This window comes from Oxyura jamaicensis, chromosome 19 (genome assembly GCF_011077185.1).
Source record: "Oxyura jamaicensis isolate SHBP4307 breed ruddy duck chromosome 19, BPBGC_Ojam_1.0, whole genome shotgun sequence".
NCBI classification, from domain to species: Eukaryota; Metazoa; Chordata; class Aves; order Anseriformes; family Anatidae; genus Oxyura; species Oxyura jamaicensis.
Genome location: NC_048911.1, coordinates 4,235,355 through 4,250,983, shown reverse-complemented (window position 1 = coordinate 4,250,983; position 15,629 = coordinate 4,235,355). Strand labels below are relative to the sequence as shown.

The window sequence follows — 15,629 nt, the reverse complement described above, 5'->3', positions numbered from 1 at the left end:
TGGGGACTAGTGAAACTCTGTGTAATGCAATGCATAACTTCTTTTTCCACCTTCTGACTTATCTGTCAGAAGCTAGGCTTTCCTGTATGGGCACAACTCTTACCCCTGTTTCACGTGATGACACTTTTCTCCCCAAAATGTGTTTTTATTTTATAAGTGTGGGAGCACCACTAATGGGATGAGTTTTAGCTAGGCAATGGGAGGTCATGGAGGTATTTTCAGTGGCAGAGTAGAAAGAAAGGTATTTGAAAGCTTCTGCTTTGTACTCTTTTGTGGACCCAAACAAGTGACCACACTTCTCAGCAAAGAAAGGAGCTGCTTATAGGAGAGAGAAATTGATGTTTCCTTTGCAGATTTCATTTGGAAGCTGCTTGAGCAGTGAGTCTGGAGAATGCTCTTCTTTGGCACAAACATGTACAAAGTCTAGTTCTGCATTGTACGAGCTCCACAAAATGATATACCCCATCGAGTGAATACTGACACTAACAGGAGCTGAAGTCACTCAGGCATCAGATGTCATATGGTGCTTATGTTTTTTGTTCTGTTTAAAGATTTCAGAATGAGATTGAAGAGTAGATAAAATGGCATTAGGGCTTACCTTTTGCCTTCTATCCGGAGAGTATTTATTCTTCCTTGTGTAAGTAGGTAGACAAAAACTTTGAGGACAGTGCTCTTGAAAGATGAGGTCACGTATTTTTCCATCAAAGCATACACACTTTTTGATGGATCATTTTTCATCTGTTATTACCTAGTTACATGACTTCTTCAAGTGCAGCTCTGGAGCGTCTTAAACTGATAAAAGTCTGCTGCACTCTGCCCCTTTCCCGGTTGCACCCCTCCTCTCCCTCAGGTCAGCACTTGAACTACACTGTTGGGCCTGTGCTTCTCCTTGGACCTTCCTTATCACTGTGGGCCTTCCTTATCACTGTGGGCCTTCCTTATCACTGTGGGCCTTCCCAGCAGTCACTGAACTGTGTCTGGCCCTAGAATTGTCACTGGACCTGATCCTGACCTGCAGCTTGACTTCTCAGCTTGACCTTGTACATCTCATTGTAGACTTCCATGATGATTCCGTCTCCTTCCCTTCCATTGATGACTTCCCTAAAGCAGAAGTTTTTCTGAAATTCAGTCCAAATGTCCTCCAGCTCCTAATGGGGACCAAACCAAGGTGTGGGCTGTACACTGTGAGATCCTCCAGCAGATACCAAACATTAATGCACCACCATAGTACCCTGAACCACCCAGAGCTCTTGTGACACTCTGAAGCAGTTCTTGGGCTTCATAGAGGCCTAGGTTCCTTAGGACCCTGGTTCTCCTTCCTCTTCATTACACGTTGTTCAAAATCCATTCCACTTTTTTTTTTTTTTTTTTTTTTTTTTTTTTTTCCTTTCTCTTGCCCCAGGATAACTGCACTTAGTCGGTACAGCAGAGATGTGCCTGTTAACAGATTGCTTGAAGAGACCTTTGGGTTGGATTGTACCACTAAGCTTGTTGTTCATTTGGACTTCCGCACCTTGGGCTCTTGGACCATCACACAAGAGTATTTGAAGCTGTAACCTTCTCCTTCTATAAGGGGAAAGGACAAATGTTCAGATTAACATGATGAAAACATTATGGTCTTGTTCTAAGAATCTTTATCAATCCTGATTTCATTTTAATCCCCATTTTCATTTTGGGAAGTGGAGCTGTGCTTACACGTTTTGGATGAAGATTCAGCTAACTAAAGGAAACAAAGAGCTGAGGTTATTTCCACAAAAACCAAGATTCTCACCAAAGCATCATTAAAATGATCAGATGGGAATTGAACTTGTGTGAACTCCGGCAGTTGCTCTTTAGTGTCAGCCCTTTCACAAACAATTAGTATTTGGATGGGAAGAAAAAAAAGAAACAGTGAAGAATTGATAATCTGCTTTATTAACACTTAGAAGTTTAACACTAAGTCTTTCTGAAACCTTGTGAATGGGTGCAACAACACTTGAAATATACTGTCATAAAAGGCAGAGGAAGAAAGGTTCTTATGCATTCCCTCTGGCTTGTTGTTCTGCTTGGAGGCATGGTTGTTGTTAGAAATATTTGTTTAATCTTTCTAACTTTCCAAGTAGGTAGCCTCATGTCCAAAGCAAGCCTTATTCAAGTGCTGGCCATATATATATATACATATATGCATATTAAATATATATGCATACTAAAAAACAAGCAAACAAACAAAAAACCCCCACAAACAACACATCTATCTATCTATATGAGCATTTTTCCCCAAACCATCTAACCTAAATCTTTCTGTCTGCAAATTCAATCATTTTCATACTTCCTACCCTCTTTGTAATGACCATTAGCACACTGGAAGACTGCTTAGTTTTCTATTTTTCAATGTTCTTTTCCAACTTTTCCTCTCAATGATCTCTTCTACACTTCTAATTCTTTTTCTCTTTATAACTACCTTAACTTTGTGCATATTTTTTCTTAAAACATGATATGTCAAGCTGGACTAATATTCCAGCATCAGCCAGAATGGAGTAATTATTGTAGGAATTATCTGTAAGAAAATAAGGAAAACAAAAACAACAAAACAAAACAAAAGAGCCCTGTGATGCAGCAGCAGTGAAGGTTATGTATTTTTCTAAGCAATGTGGGGAAGTGTTTATTCCATTCCTCTCTTTCTTAGTAGCTGCTTGCTTCTGATCCCCTGTAGCCTGTTCTTCCTAACCCAGAAACTTCCTTAGCTTTGATTCCCCTCTGTCTCTGTTACCTTGGTAATGTGCCAGCATGGGTTATCTGAGGACACATCTTGAATTTTCACTAATGTTAAAAAGGTGCAGATTGTCTGAAGTGTAAGTTTTCTGTGTAAAAATACAATACCAATACAGTTTTAACATTTTCATTAATGAACAAGATGACGGGACTGAGTGCAACCTCAGTGAATTTGAAGACTGTACAAAATTGGATGGAGCAGACCAGGTAGTTGTGCTGCTGTTCAGAGGGACTTCAGTGGAGAAATGAGCAGAGAGGAATCTCAAAGTTTGTCAAAGCAAAATGTGGAGGCCATCACCTGGGGAGGAATAACTCCTCCCCAGAGGAGGAATAAGACCTAGTACAGAGACCAGAGTACAGAGAAAGACCTAGTGGCTAACAAGTTGAATATAAACCTGTAGTGTGTCCTTACAGCAAAGAAGGCCAAGAGCATCCTGAGCTGTGTGAGGAAGAGCATTGCCAATAGGTCAAGGAAGGTGAGTCTTCCCCTCATCCACATTTGGACAGCTGGGTCCAGTTCTGGCCTCCCCAGTACAAGGAAGATGTGGACATACTAGAGCAAATCCACAAAGGACCATGAAGATGATTAAGGGACTGGAACATCTGACATACAAGGAGAGGTTGAAAGAGCTGCTATTATTCAGCCTTGGGAAGAGGACGGGGGAACTTCAGTGTGTACAAATGCCCAATATGTGGCAGAGAAGATGACAAATCCAGCCTCTTCCCAGTGATACCCAGTGACAGAACGAGAAGCAAGGGACATAAATTGAAGTGCTGGAAATTTCAACTCTTTCACTGTGATGGTGGTCAGCCACTGGAACAGGTTGCTCAGATAGATTGTGGAGTCTCCAGTGTTGGACATGGTCCTGGGAAACCTGCTCTGCTGGCACTGCTTTAAGCAGAAGGGCTGGTCTGGAACATCTCCAGAGGTGCCTTCCAACCTCAATAAATCTGTGATGCTACGATCTTATATATGACAGCCTTGTTAATACAGCCCCAATGGCACTTGCCTTTTACTCAGCTGCTTCCATTTGCTGACATATGTTTGGTCTGTGCCCCACTTTTAACATCAGATCCTTCCCTGAGGAACTTGAGCCAGTTACTATCCGTATTTTACTGGTGCCTTTCTTCTAACATGTAATGATCTGCACTAGTCTTTAATTCCTTCTTGTTGTTTTTCCTTCTCCCCTTCAATTTAAGCTGTTCTGAATTCCATCCCTGTCCTCCAAACTCCTCATAAGTTGCCTTAGCTCTGTCCATCATTGACAAATTTTGCATACATGCTCTCCATTTTGCCCTTCAAATTGTTAATATTGAATGGAATCTGATCCCAGGACAGTCTCCTCCTCCTCTTCCTTCTCCATTGACAACCTTGAAATGTATTCTGATTTTAGCAGTGGTAATTCACGTAGGACATGTTCTTTAGCTGTACTCTAGGTCACTGGTCTTCAACCTGCCTGTGGGCCACTGTACAGGAAAAGTTTCTCACCTCTGGGCCTTGCTTCATTTCCCAATCAGTCTAAATCCAGGTGGTCACCAGTAAGGTGTTATATACAAACAACAGCCAGCCATACCTCTCTTAAGTTACCTGTGATAATTCTTAAACCCAATCAAACTCAATTTCCCACTGCAAATGGGGGAAAACCAGGTTGAGTAAAGCTAATTTATATGCAAGATCAAATCCACTTGGATTCCTAAAGGCAAGCTTATGGCTTGCACCAGAAATGACTCCACTTCCAGAGCTCTGATTGTGAGGCTGGGTTCACAGCTCGCTAAGGAAACTTCTGGGTATGCTGATGCTTTGCAAAGCCATGGGCACAGTTGCTGTGTCTGATGCCCCTTGTCTCTCAACATGCTATTACTCTTTTCCAAACTCAGGACTTTGGAAGGCATAGATGGGGTTTCACTTTGAAGGAGCTGGACCTTGGATCCATGAAGCACATGGGGCACAGTATTTGAAGTAGCTCAGGTTTCTGACATGCAAACCTGGATTTTTTTGCTAGAACTACATAATTTGGGAGATGCTCCTGCGTATTCACTTAACATTGGCCACTTAAATCTAGTGTGTATTCAAGGAGGCTTATCTCTGCAGGACTTCTCTTCAGTGAAGGGAAAGAGGTCCTTGAATAGGCATTACAGGGCACTTAAATTCATTTCTGCTCTGATTCAGCCTCTGCAAGCATCTATCTGACTCTGCTGATTATAAAGCAGGGGCCTAGGAATGCTAACTCAGGTATTCAAGGTCAAGCATAGGCATACCTCCTTGAGTCCTTATCTGGGGAATTGTTGCCATTTGTTGCTGGCCTTTTCAGTTTAAATGATTGCTTAGTATGCCTTTTGACTTGAGGAACTTTTTTTTTTTTTTTTTTTTTTTTTCAAAATATACTGGCAAGCTCAGCATTTGGTCAGCTGCTTCAGCAGGAGAACAGAGCTCAGATGGTAGGCCAGGCAGGATTTTTTTGTTGTTGTAACGACAGTAATAATGTTATAAGACAGTAACTGTCCCTTCACGGGATAAGAGACCCTATGCACACAAGTGATGGGAGATCGAAATAGCCAGAGAGCTGGAGGCAAATGTCAGATACAAACCATCTTGGCTGAGCTCACACAGCCAAGGTCCAGCCAGGGACCAGCCAGGTCTCCTGATGACCAGCAGCAGTTAGCTACATCGCCTTCCTAGATGCTGACCCTGCAAAGCTGTATGTACGAGTTGAATCCCAACAAATCTCTTGATGGAGTTGGTCAGGTATTTGCTAGGGTTGTTACACACTGCAAAAAAATAATAATAATAATAAAAAAGCCATCTCTGGAGACCAAATGTGGTTGCTTGTGTGATTGGCACTCACAGAGCTCAAGCAGCAGCTGGTTTTTATGTACCTGCAAAACACACAAACCACACCTTGCTCCACACCTGGGGTGGGGGGAAGCTGGTTCCCCTTTAGCTAACTCGCACAGTGTTGCTGGAAGCCTTTTGATACTTGCTTTGTATGGATTTTGGCGTATTTCATGGACCTGCCCACACATCACTAAAAACTGGTGTTGCTTGCTGTGTAACAGGCTCACATGTCTCAAAAACAAGTTGTTTTACACAAAATTGGGAAGAATGGCAGATTCCTTCTACTACCTTTTCCCTTTAAGTCTTGGAAAATGCCAGCACCAGCACAGCTGCCATGAGTAGAAATTTCATTACCAGAGAGAGATGGAGAGGGGGGCTCCTCTAGCAGGCCAGAAACAGATAAATCTCTATGAATTTACTGGTAAACTGGTGCCTTTAAGCTATCATATGTGAAAAGGATGCGGTTTAAATAGCATCCAGAAAGTTATTTGTAGAACAGGAATTAGCTGGTTTCAGCAAGGATCTGCCCTTCCAAACTGGGCTCTGAGTGTAAAGGCTGTGACAGAATTTAATGCTCGGAAAAATAATACTTGTGTGAATCAAGTGCTGAAGTGGTACAAGTATCCATATTTTGTCTAAAATTGTCAAAAGCCTTAAGGAAATGATCAGTCATTTCTTTTTAAAGCGGTGTTAAAGTTCACCCACACTTGTACAAACAGCAGCATGCAGGTAATGCTGCATGCCACCCTGTTTATCCTGGAAAAAGCAGAAAAGTTTAGTTTTATTTCTGGGTTAACTATGTACATGCAAACATGCTAACCAGAGTGAGGCAGACACCAGAGACTCTCTTGGCTCAGCTGGGCATGGGGAGCCAAGGTTTCCCTCAGCCCTGCTCTGCAAATGCCAGTGGGGCTTTGCTGAGGCTGTTCAGGGCCTTTCCTGAGCACCACCAACACCTGGTACTTCTCCCACACCTGCGTGGGGGCTGCTCCGAGTGCTACGCCAGCCCCACAGTATGGGGGATTAATGCTAATGGGCTCCTCTTGGCCTCGCTGCATCCATGGCCCATGAGGGACAGAAGAAGCTGTTGTGGGTCTGCATGCAGCCCTGGCTCTCTCTGCTCCCACATGGCTGATATGGAGGTGAGGCGAGGCCCTGGCATGCCAAGGTAAGGCAGAGGTTTCTTCCAAGCAGCATATTAATTAGGGTACTTAAGGCCTCGGATCAACCCTGGGCTTGTGCCTGGGGAACCGGTTCTTGGGAGAGGCGGGATGAGGAGGTTGTGGGGTTTTTGTTGTTTTGTTTTGTTTTACCTTAGCTGTGAATGACTTTCAGTGCCCTGTTTAGTCAGCTGTGTCTGATTATATAAAGTAACCCCCTGGCTTTTTGTATAACATATAAAGCTTATCACCTTTTTCCAGCCGCTTCAACACAGTGTGCTCATTAAAGCACCCCTCAGTCACTGAAAAAACAACTGCCTGCTTTTAGTGTTAAAGACGTGTGTTTTGTGCCTGTGTGTATCGGGCCGGTACCAGTGAGGCCCTGATGACTGAGCGCTGGGCAGCGTGCTCTCTCCCCTGAGGGGTTGCCTGTCCCTGTACCTGGCCCAAGCAGAGCAAACTTGTAATCCTGTTTTTTCCAGATGGCTCCCTCTAGCTATGTTTTAATAGCAAGGTAGAAACAGTGGAGAAAAATGGACTGGAGTGCCTTGAAGCCCCTCTATCGCTGATTTCTCCCAGTCTTTAAATGGAGAAAATAGAAGTGTCGGCCTGTGTAACTGCTGTGGGTCTCTGTAGCATGTAATGCAAGTGCCAAAATGAAAAATAAGGCTTTTGGTACTCTGTACTTAGTCAGCCTAGTGAGGGATGGCTCAGAGGATGCTTCAGACACCTTAGGTTAGGATCCGGGTGTGATCTGGCTCCCTGAGGAGAGCTCTGCTACAGGAGCTGGTGGCTGAATTCACCAACAGGGCTGAGTAACCTGAACGTCTCCAGTTGTTCCAAACTGTTCTGGGTCTAACACATTGCACTTTGCAAGCACTAAGGAGGGCTTATTTTGCTTTGGGTTAAAAATAGAATCCCAGTGTCGTGGGGCTCTGTGAGTGAATGCTGGTCAGCCATCGGGGTGGCCCCACAGCAGCCATTTTGGCTCCTCTGGGGCCTGAAAGGTGCGGACAGGCATTTGGGGCCATCTAACAGAGAAGGTGTGGAGGTTGAAGCAAAGCTTCATCTGCCTTTTGCAAAAACAAGAGCAAATCTTCCCAGTAAAACTTTGACCCCTCAGTTATGGCTTGGCTGACGACAAACAGCGTGAATGCCCCCTGTGCTATTAGACAAGTAACAAAGGCTGGTTTGGATTCTCTCATGTCTACTAAACGCTTTACTGCAGCGGGGTTTTTAAGAGCATCTTCATCCTTTACCCAGCTGTCTATCCTGTGAAACCCACAGGAGCTTCCTGTCTTTGAAACCTCTCCTGCTCTGTCAGCCTTGGCTGAAGTTTGCCTGTGGCTATTACAGCTGAGGACAGGCAAGTGCATGTTTTATTATTCTATATCTTCCCCCAGTGTACTTTTTAATGTGTGTGCATATATACTGCCACTCCTGAATCAATTTCATGTTGAATCTTCAATTTAGTTTAACTGGCAGAGATGGGAACTTGGAGGCTTTCTTTTCTTTTTCTTCTGACTTGTTTCCATCTACTGTTTTATGAATGTTCCATTGCTCAATAATGGGAGGTGGAAAATGAAATCCCAAGATCATATTTTAAAGGATGTTAATGACAGCGAATGTAACCAATATAGTTAATAACAGTCCAGGCAGAGATGGAAGACCGTTCTCCTCTTTTGACTGAAGGCCAACATAGCTTTCTGATTATCCCTTCTACAGAAGGATCTGGATATTAAGGGATAAGTCATACTAAGTATTTCCTTCTTAGACTCCTTATTCACTTTTGCCTACTGTTTTTGTCATCTTTAAAGGTGGTGTTTAGCCTGTTTTGAATTACTTTAAAACAAACGATTCTTTTAAAAAACAGCTTTTAAATCCATAGAGATATTTTCTAAATTCTTTTGATTAAAGGGACCAGATTTTCTTCTTTTCTGAAAAAAAATAAAATAAAAATCTTAATTTGGAGGGTGAAAGGGAGGATCAAGAACTACAAGGACTCTAGGCTTCAGAAAGCTCTGTTTGGTGGAGACAGTAGTGTACATTCAGTTTTCTTGTGCTTTTCTGAGTTAAACTTAGAAATTTGGAGGCTCAACAATGGAATACCATGTCACAAATGGCAGTACAGAATTACTAAGAAAAAAAGTACTGTTTTGTTTCCATAAACCAAAAAGCAGTAGAAGTTATTTTAAGCTTAGAGCAATGAGAAGATAAGGAAGTACTGGGCAGAGAGAAAAACAAAACCCCTTAGGCTAATGAGCCCCTTGCCTCCAGGTTTATCTTGGCTCCACCTCTCTCCTTTGTCACTGTATTTGTCAGTCTCCTCCTCCAGTCTAGCTGCCTCTTAACCTCATTAATACTTCACTTTGATGGTCTTAAGTTCTTGACAATTTACTCCAGATGTTTGCTACTTTGAATGAAATAGATTTCCCAGATTTCCTGTTTACCCTTAATGCCTTTTGTCTCTTTCTTTTTCTTTGAAAGTGTGACAATTTTTTTAACCTCTTACCAATCTGAATATGTGAGTCTACTGTTCCGCCCCCCAGCATCCTCCTGAAGCTTTGAATGCTTAGAAGGACACTCCTGGTCATCTTCTTACAAGATAACCTTGCTCTTTCACCTTCAATTCTGAACATGTGAAATTCTGAGCTCTGTTTTTTTCCTTCTCTTCTGCTGGTCAGACACGTGTGTGTACACACATGGAAGAATCATGGGGGAAAAAAAATATCCCACTTTTTGATATACTTCAGACCAAATGTTCTTATAACCTGGGATTGCCCACGTTGTTCATCCCATCAGGTGCCTTCCATGGATGAATTACATGGAGAGACTTGAGTAGAAGTAGTGGGCTGGCGTCTCCTTGTCGAGCTGCTTGAGGCGCACAACTTTGGGGCTGCTCTTGGCGGCGCTGACACAACTGCCTAGAGCGTGAGTGTGGTTAGAGCGGCACAGCTGACCTGGGCAAGGCTGTGCTGTTGGAAGTTCCCGTTACAGCAATAAAAACGTGTCCACTTTAAAGTGCTTGTATGGCTTTAATTATTCTGTTGTTTTCTTTAAAAATAAAACCAAAAACAAAACAAACCTTTAAGTGAACCAGTTCTTCAAGTAAAAAAGCTGTGCCTAGACCAGGCCTAAGGCCTCAGTCTTGCAAACACTTTCACACGTGCTTAACTTTATCGCTACGAGTAATCCTATTGATTTTGAATGGCACTACTGAGGCAATAAAGAGTGGATTTGTATTATCTGGGGCTTACCGTGGGGTATATTAGAAGTGAGTCTTATGAAATTAATGATTACGTGGGTGCATGAGGAGTGTCCAGTCCAGGATTTAGTTAAAATGAAGAGTACTCTTCCTTATAGGCTTCCTTTGAAGTGTTTAGCTGTCTTGCCTGCTCTTCTAAGTGCTGTCTCTTGACGGCCATTCATTTTTTTTTTGACTGGTGACTTTTGTTACGATGTCCTTTAAAATAAATATTCAGGAAGTACTTAGTGTACTGTGGCTTTCCATCTCCTCTTGGTCGACTGTAACGTTCCATTGAGGCTATTCCATGTGTCGGTGCCTTTACAATGGCATTTTCTGGTTTCTAACGCTGGGTGTACTCATGCTGCAGCTTTCCAGCCTCTGCAGCTCTCTTCTATCCAGCTGCCTATTTTCACAAAACTTGTAGCAATGTGACAGCTCCGAAACTCCCGTCTCTCTCTATCAAATTGAGCTGAAAGCAACCAACTCATTCAAAAGTGATTAGAGATGCATGCTTGTGCATACCATGATCATATATATGTTATTTTTAAAGAAAGTCAGGCAGAAAAAAAAAAAAAAAAAGTGATTTGATCGGAGAGAGATGCATTTGAATGTTTCATGAGCTTGAAAAAATGACTTTGTGGCTGGTCTTACAACTATGTTTTACCCCAACTCATCCCCATTGAGGAGAGCAAGGGGAGAGCTAATTTTAATGCAAAACATAGGTGGACAAACTGTTTTGGAAGTTGCCGAAGAAAAATTCACCTCTCGGTACTTCAACAACATAAGCAGGCTTGGCATTAGGGCCTAAGGATCTGCACCAGTTGCCAACACGGTGGGTGAGTCATTTCTGCTCAGGTGTTTGCTGGAGGAGGAAACTTCTGAGTTCTGCTTAGTTAGAGAAATACTTGGGGGAAACAGCCCTGTGGAGTTAAAGCACCAGCAGTCTGACATCATAGCCAACTTTGTCCCAGCTGGCTGTGCTGCAGATCGTTAAAGGGAAAGCGTGTTTCATGCACTCCAGCCTCTTTTCTCCTTTGTTTAAAAGGAGAGATCCTTGAATTTTATTTTATTTTTATTTTATTTTTAAAAGGCAAAAACAAACAAACAAAAAAAAACCACCAAAACCCCTGAAGAGGGCTGAAGAAGAGAACATGTAGCTTCAGCCAGAGCAGGTAGGGGAGGAATGGTCTGCACAAAGGGGGTTTATTCCCAACAGCTGGAGTACCTGCGTGTTGCACAGTGTTACGTGTTACCGTTCCCACTCTTGGTACCCTTAATGCAGCAGTTGTGCTGTGACACTGACACGGGGAATGTGACACCTTTGGTTGGCCAGAACCTAACTCTCCAGTCTGGCAGAAATCGGTGCAGGATTCCCACTGAGTTCTGTGTAAGCCGGTCAGTACCGATGGTCGTGGCTGAAGTGTGGGATTTGTGCTTTGCCACAGGATGCACTGAGGAAGCAAGGGTGGGGGTGTAGCACAGCAGGTGAAAATTAGTGAAGCCCAAGTCTGTCACTTACTTAATGAACTCTTGGAAAAATTGCTTTGCACTTGCCCATCTCACTCTTTGGATTAGCTTTGGCACTTTGCTAGGATTCTTGGCCCTGTATGGGTGGGTGCTTTGTAGGAGAAGCCTTCAAGACCTGCAGGAATTACAAGATTGATGATGATAACCTGCATATTCATGATGGTTTCCCAGGCTGTGTGAGATGGCCTCATTTGAACCCAGTTTGCATGTTCAGTTCACAAGACAAATATCAGAAATCCAGGCTTTGGTAACAGGTGTAGGAAAGCGGCATCTACTCTGATGTTATTTCTTTTGTTGTTGAACTGGGTGTGCTGCCAGTCCTGTTTTCCATGCTCTGTTTTTAGGAGATCGACGGTGCTTTGTGGATTGAGGTTATAGCTGGTTTTCCTCCCTCTAGATTGCAAAGACAGGCTTCTGGGTGCTGTTTGACCCTCTCCGGTGAAGGATGGGGATCCTGGCTATTGGACAGCCCAGTTGCTGCTGGCCTTACTCCTCCTAAGTATTGCTCTTGGGGCACTGCCACTGCTACTGCCAGAACTCGAGGCCCCAGCTCAGCCCCTGTTGATGCTGTTGCTGGCTTGGATGTCTCCTTTGCAGCTTTCTGGTTAGACAGTTGTTAGCTGCAAACCTGGGGTGTGGAGGATGGGTCACTGCTTGTCTTAGTTTTTCTCTTCTGTCTCTTTGTTTGATCTTCAGTGATTTTGGAGGTGAGTGTGGAGGGTAGTGCAGTGGGTAGAAATAATTTTAACTTTGGGAATGAGCCAAAATACTTTATTTTATTTTATTTTGGATCACAGTCTTTGATTAGATTAGGACAGAGCTGTGTGTCCATGTGAAACTGAATCAATGAATTCAGATCTGAAGGCACCAGCATCCTAGGAAGAGATCTAATGAAGCTGAAGTTCAGGATAGAAAAATGTCTTAACCAGGTTGTCAGAGATAGACAACTCTGTAAATTTTTGTCAATTTTGCAAATCAGCTGTTCTAGATTTTCACTATTAGCCTACAAAATAGTCCATTCCTTCTTCTGTCTCCCACATACCCTTCAGGTTCTGTCCCCAAGGAACAGCATCAGCCAACATCTTCCACTTGGGACCTTCCCCTATTCTGTGCTGTCTGGCGAAACAACACAGTCAAATTTTTAAAGATGAGATGTTGGTTACAAAATACGCATAATGGGCATTTAAAAACATTGAGTTTTCTAATACTTCTCTTTATAACTCTTGCATCTAGAATTCCCAGCTGTGATCCAGGGTCTATGTTGTGCTAGACATTATGCAAATACATATTTTGTACAAACAGGATGATGCAATCGCTTGGAAAACTTTAGAATCAAAGCAGAAAAAGGGCAAGAGGGGAAAGAAAAACACATGGAGTGAGGTGACTTCTTCAGGGACATGTGGCAGGTCACTGGCAAAGGCAGGAATAGGAGTGGGTCTCCTGAGTCCCAGGCTGGTCCCTACCCACCGCGGCGTCCTGCCTCTTCTAAAAGCACCCCTGTGCTTTCCCAGTGCTCCCCAGCCGCTCTTAAACTTTGTCGCAGAACTGGAACGCCGAAGTGGGTCCTGCTAATTCAATTTAACCTTTGTTTGTCGAGCCGCTCGCCTCCCCAGAGCAGCGTGGCTGCTCTGTGTTGCTGGGAGCTGAGCTGGCTTTGTTTGGTTTCCAGAGAGGAAATGGAGCACGGCAGAACCGCCCGTGGAGCGGAGCGGAGCTGGGATGCTGCACTGAACCGTGGAGATGCCATACCAAGCACAACTCGTGGTTGCAAACCAGGCTACCCGGTTCTAAATCGCATCCAACTTTTTTTTTGAGCCAGGCAACTAAATATTTCTGAAGCTTATTAAATTAACCAGTTAGACCAAGGCAATATACAAGGTATAGAGGCCAAAGAAAGCAGCGTGGGTGTAACTTTTTGAAGGAGAATTATAGTTGCTGCTGATCATGCTGTTACAGTAAATGTTGTGTCAGTGTTTCCATTATTGGTCTTTTTTTTTTTTCCTCCTTCAGTGAGTTGTTCTGGGGCTGCGTGAAAAGGTTTGCACACAACGAAAAGGTTCTTCATGTGCTGCAAAATGTAATGTGAAGCCAGCGAATCTGTTACCCAAAGAATCCCCATGGTTTGGACTAGGAAGAAGCATCCTCCAAAGCTGATAACGTGAACCTGATGCTGGGCACCCAAAATTCTGGGGGAGTTCAGTCCATGCTCAGCTCTCCCTGATGTGAAACATACTCACTTTGGCTCTTGCACACTGTCTAAGAGGTGACAGATCTTCAAGTTGGGTAAACATCTCTAGTTTGTCTCTGATACGAACAGAGCTTGTCTGTGTTTGTGATTTGGCTTGCACTCTTTGCATTACATCGCTGCGTGGGGACTCTGCGATTGACAGTAAGATGCTACACAAGATGCCGGTCTTACTGCAAAGACCTTCTGTTACTGAGTAAGCTTTGTGTGTCAGCCCACGCAAACGTGCTGTACTTGATTAATCGTGTTCATTAGGGTTGTATTTTCAGGCAGCCGAGAACAGGGCTCCCTTATGCTGGGCACTGCGCAGCTCCGGAGCACCAGCAGTGCTTTGTTTCCCGTGTGACGTGCCAATGTCTTTCTCCAGGCCAGACCTGCTTTCTAATTCAAGTGACAAAATTAGTGAAAAACTGGTTTGCGTCTTGCTCTTCCATCCGCCTGGGCATGTTTGGGAATCCCTTAGAATGACTGAATTCAGTGGTTTAAGCTCTTTTTTATTTATTTTATTTTATTTTTTATTGCACACCTCCCACAATAACTCTGAAGGAGCTTCATAATGGAAATGCTGACACAACGCTATCGCCTCAGCCCCAGGAGTGTGTTCCACCTTCTATTGTTTGCCTTGGCCTCTGTATATTGTATACTGCCTCAGTTTAATTGGTTAATTTAATAAACTTCTGAAGTGCTGTATCAGTTGTCTGGCTTAGCTTTCATCCACTAGCCTGATGAAGAACGTATAAGTTTCAAAAGCTTTCCTGTATGAAGTTAATCAAATAAAAGGTATCTCCTACCGTACGCTGCATGTATTTCTTGGAAGGACTGCTTGAACCGACACATTTTTACAATTAAAAAGCATTAAAAAAAATCCTAAAAAATCTTTTCTTAGCTAATGTTCCAGGTCTGACCTGCTTAACTTCAGTTTTTTTTAAAAATAATATTTTATTTTAATTTTTGAGGTTGTTCAATGCTTCAGTAGCCGCGTCTGAAGCATACGCCAGACCAACTGTACTTCAGATGGACCCTTGAGGTTGAAAAGAAGGGAGAGAAGTGGGAACAACATAATGAAAATGATTTGAAGGTATTACAGAGGAGGTCTGACAGAGGGCTGAATTGCAAGGCTTGGGTGATCTGTGCTGAGTTTCTGGCTCTCACTGAAGCCCTGTGTAACCATGATCCTTTAACATCTCTGTACTCCATTCCCCATTTGGAGGTCTTTTTTTTTTTTTTTTTTTTTTTTCCATTCTGTCAATCTTATTAACTCAGATTTTGAGATTTGGGGCTTGTATGCTACTATTGCACGAGCTGCGATAACAGCAAGGCGGAAAGCTCGGTAGATCTCGCAGTGCATTTCCACAGCGGGTGCAGTACGGCCTCTTTCGGGCGAGTGCATAGAACACTTAAGAGAGGCCCCCTGTGCCACACGTGAGGGAGAATTTATCTGCCTTCAGCCAGCCACCGAGTGCAATGCACACGTAATATGAGTCCAGCTTTATCTATTTTAATCCCCAGTTTGAGCATTGCAAGATTTAGGGGTATTCATCTATCAGGAGTGATTTAGATATACTCGATCATGCCTCAGGGCAGGGGAACAGCCTAGGTTACCTCTTGATATCCCTTCCAGCCCTGTTTTTTTATGACTCTATTAGATCTGACAACAACAGAGTCGTATACTTTGTTCCAAAGGATTCTTCCATTAATTAGTACTTTGTGGTGCATAGCTCCTCTTCCCTTGAGGAGCTCTAAGAGGTTGACAAGTGCTAATTAAGTCCTACAAGAACTGGTGTGTTGGGTAATTATTATTTTACAGGTAGAGAAACTGAGGTGCAAATGTAACCCACAGGAAGTTTTGGGACAGAATCTCAC

At 43.3% G+C, this 15,629-nt stretch overlaps 1 long non-coding RNA gene across 1 annotated transcript; it reads left to right on the top strand.

Annotated features, from left to right (window-relative positions):
* The first annotated feature begins 6,090 nt into the window (after positions 1 to 6,090).
* Positions 6,091 to 14,612, top strand: LOC118176347. Its single transcript, XR_004755357.1, has 3 exons — positions 6,091 to 6,755; positions 13,191 to 13,399; positions 13,532 to 14,612. It is a non-coding gene; the product is annotated as an uncharacterized LOC118176347 (long non-coding RNA).
* The last annotated feature ends 1,017 nt before the right edge of the window (positions 14,613 to 15,629 follow it).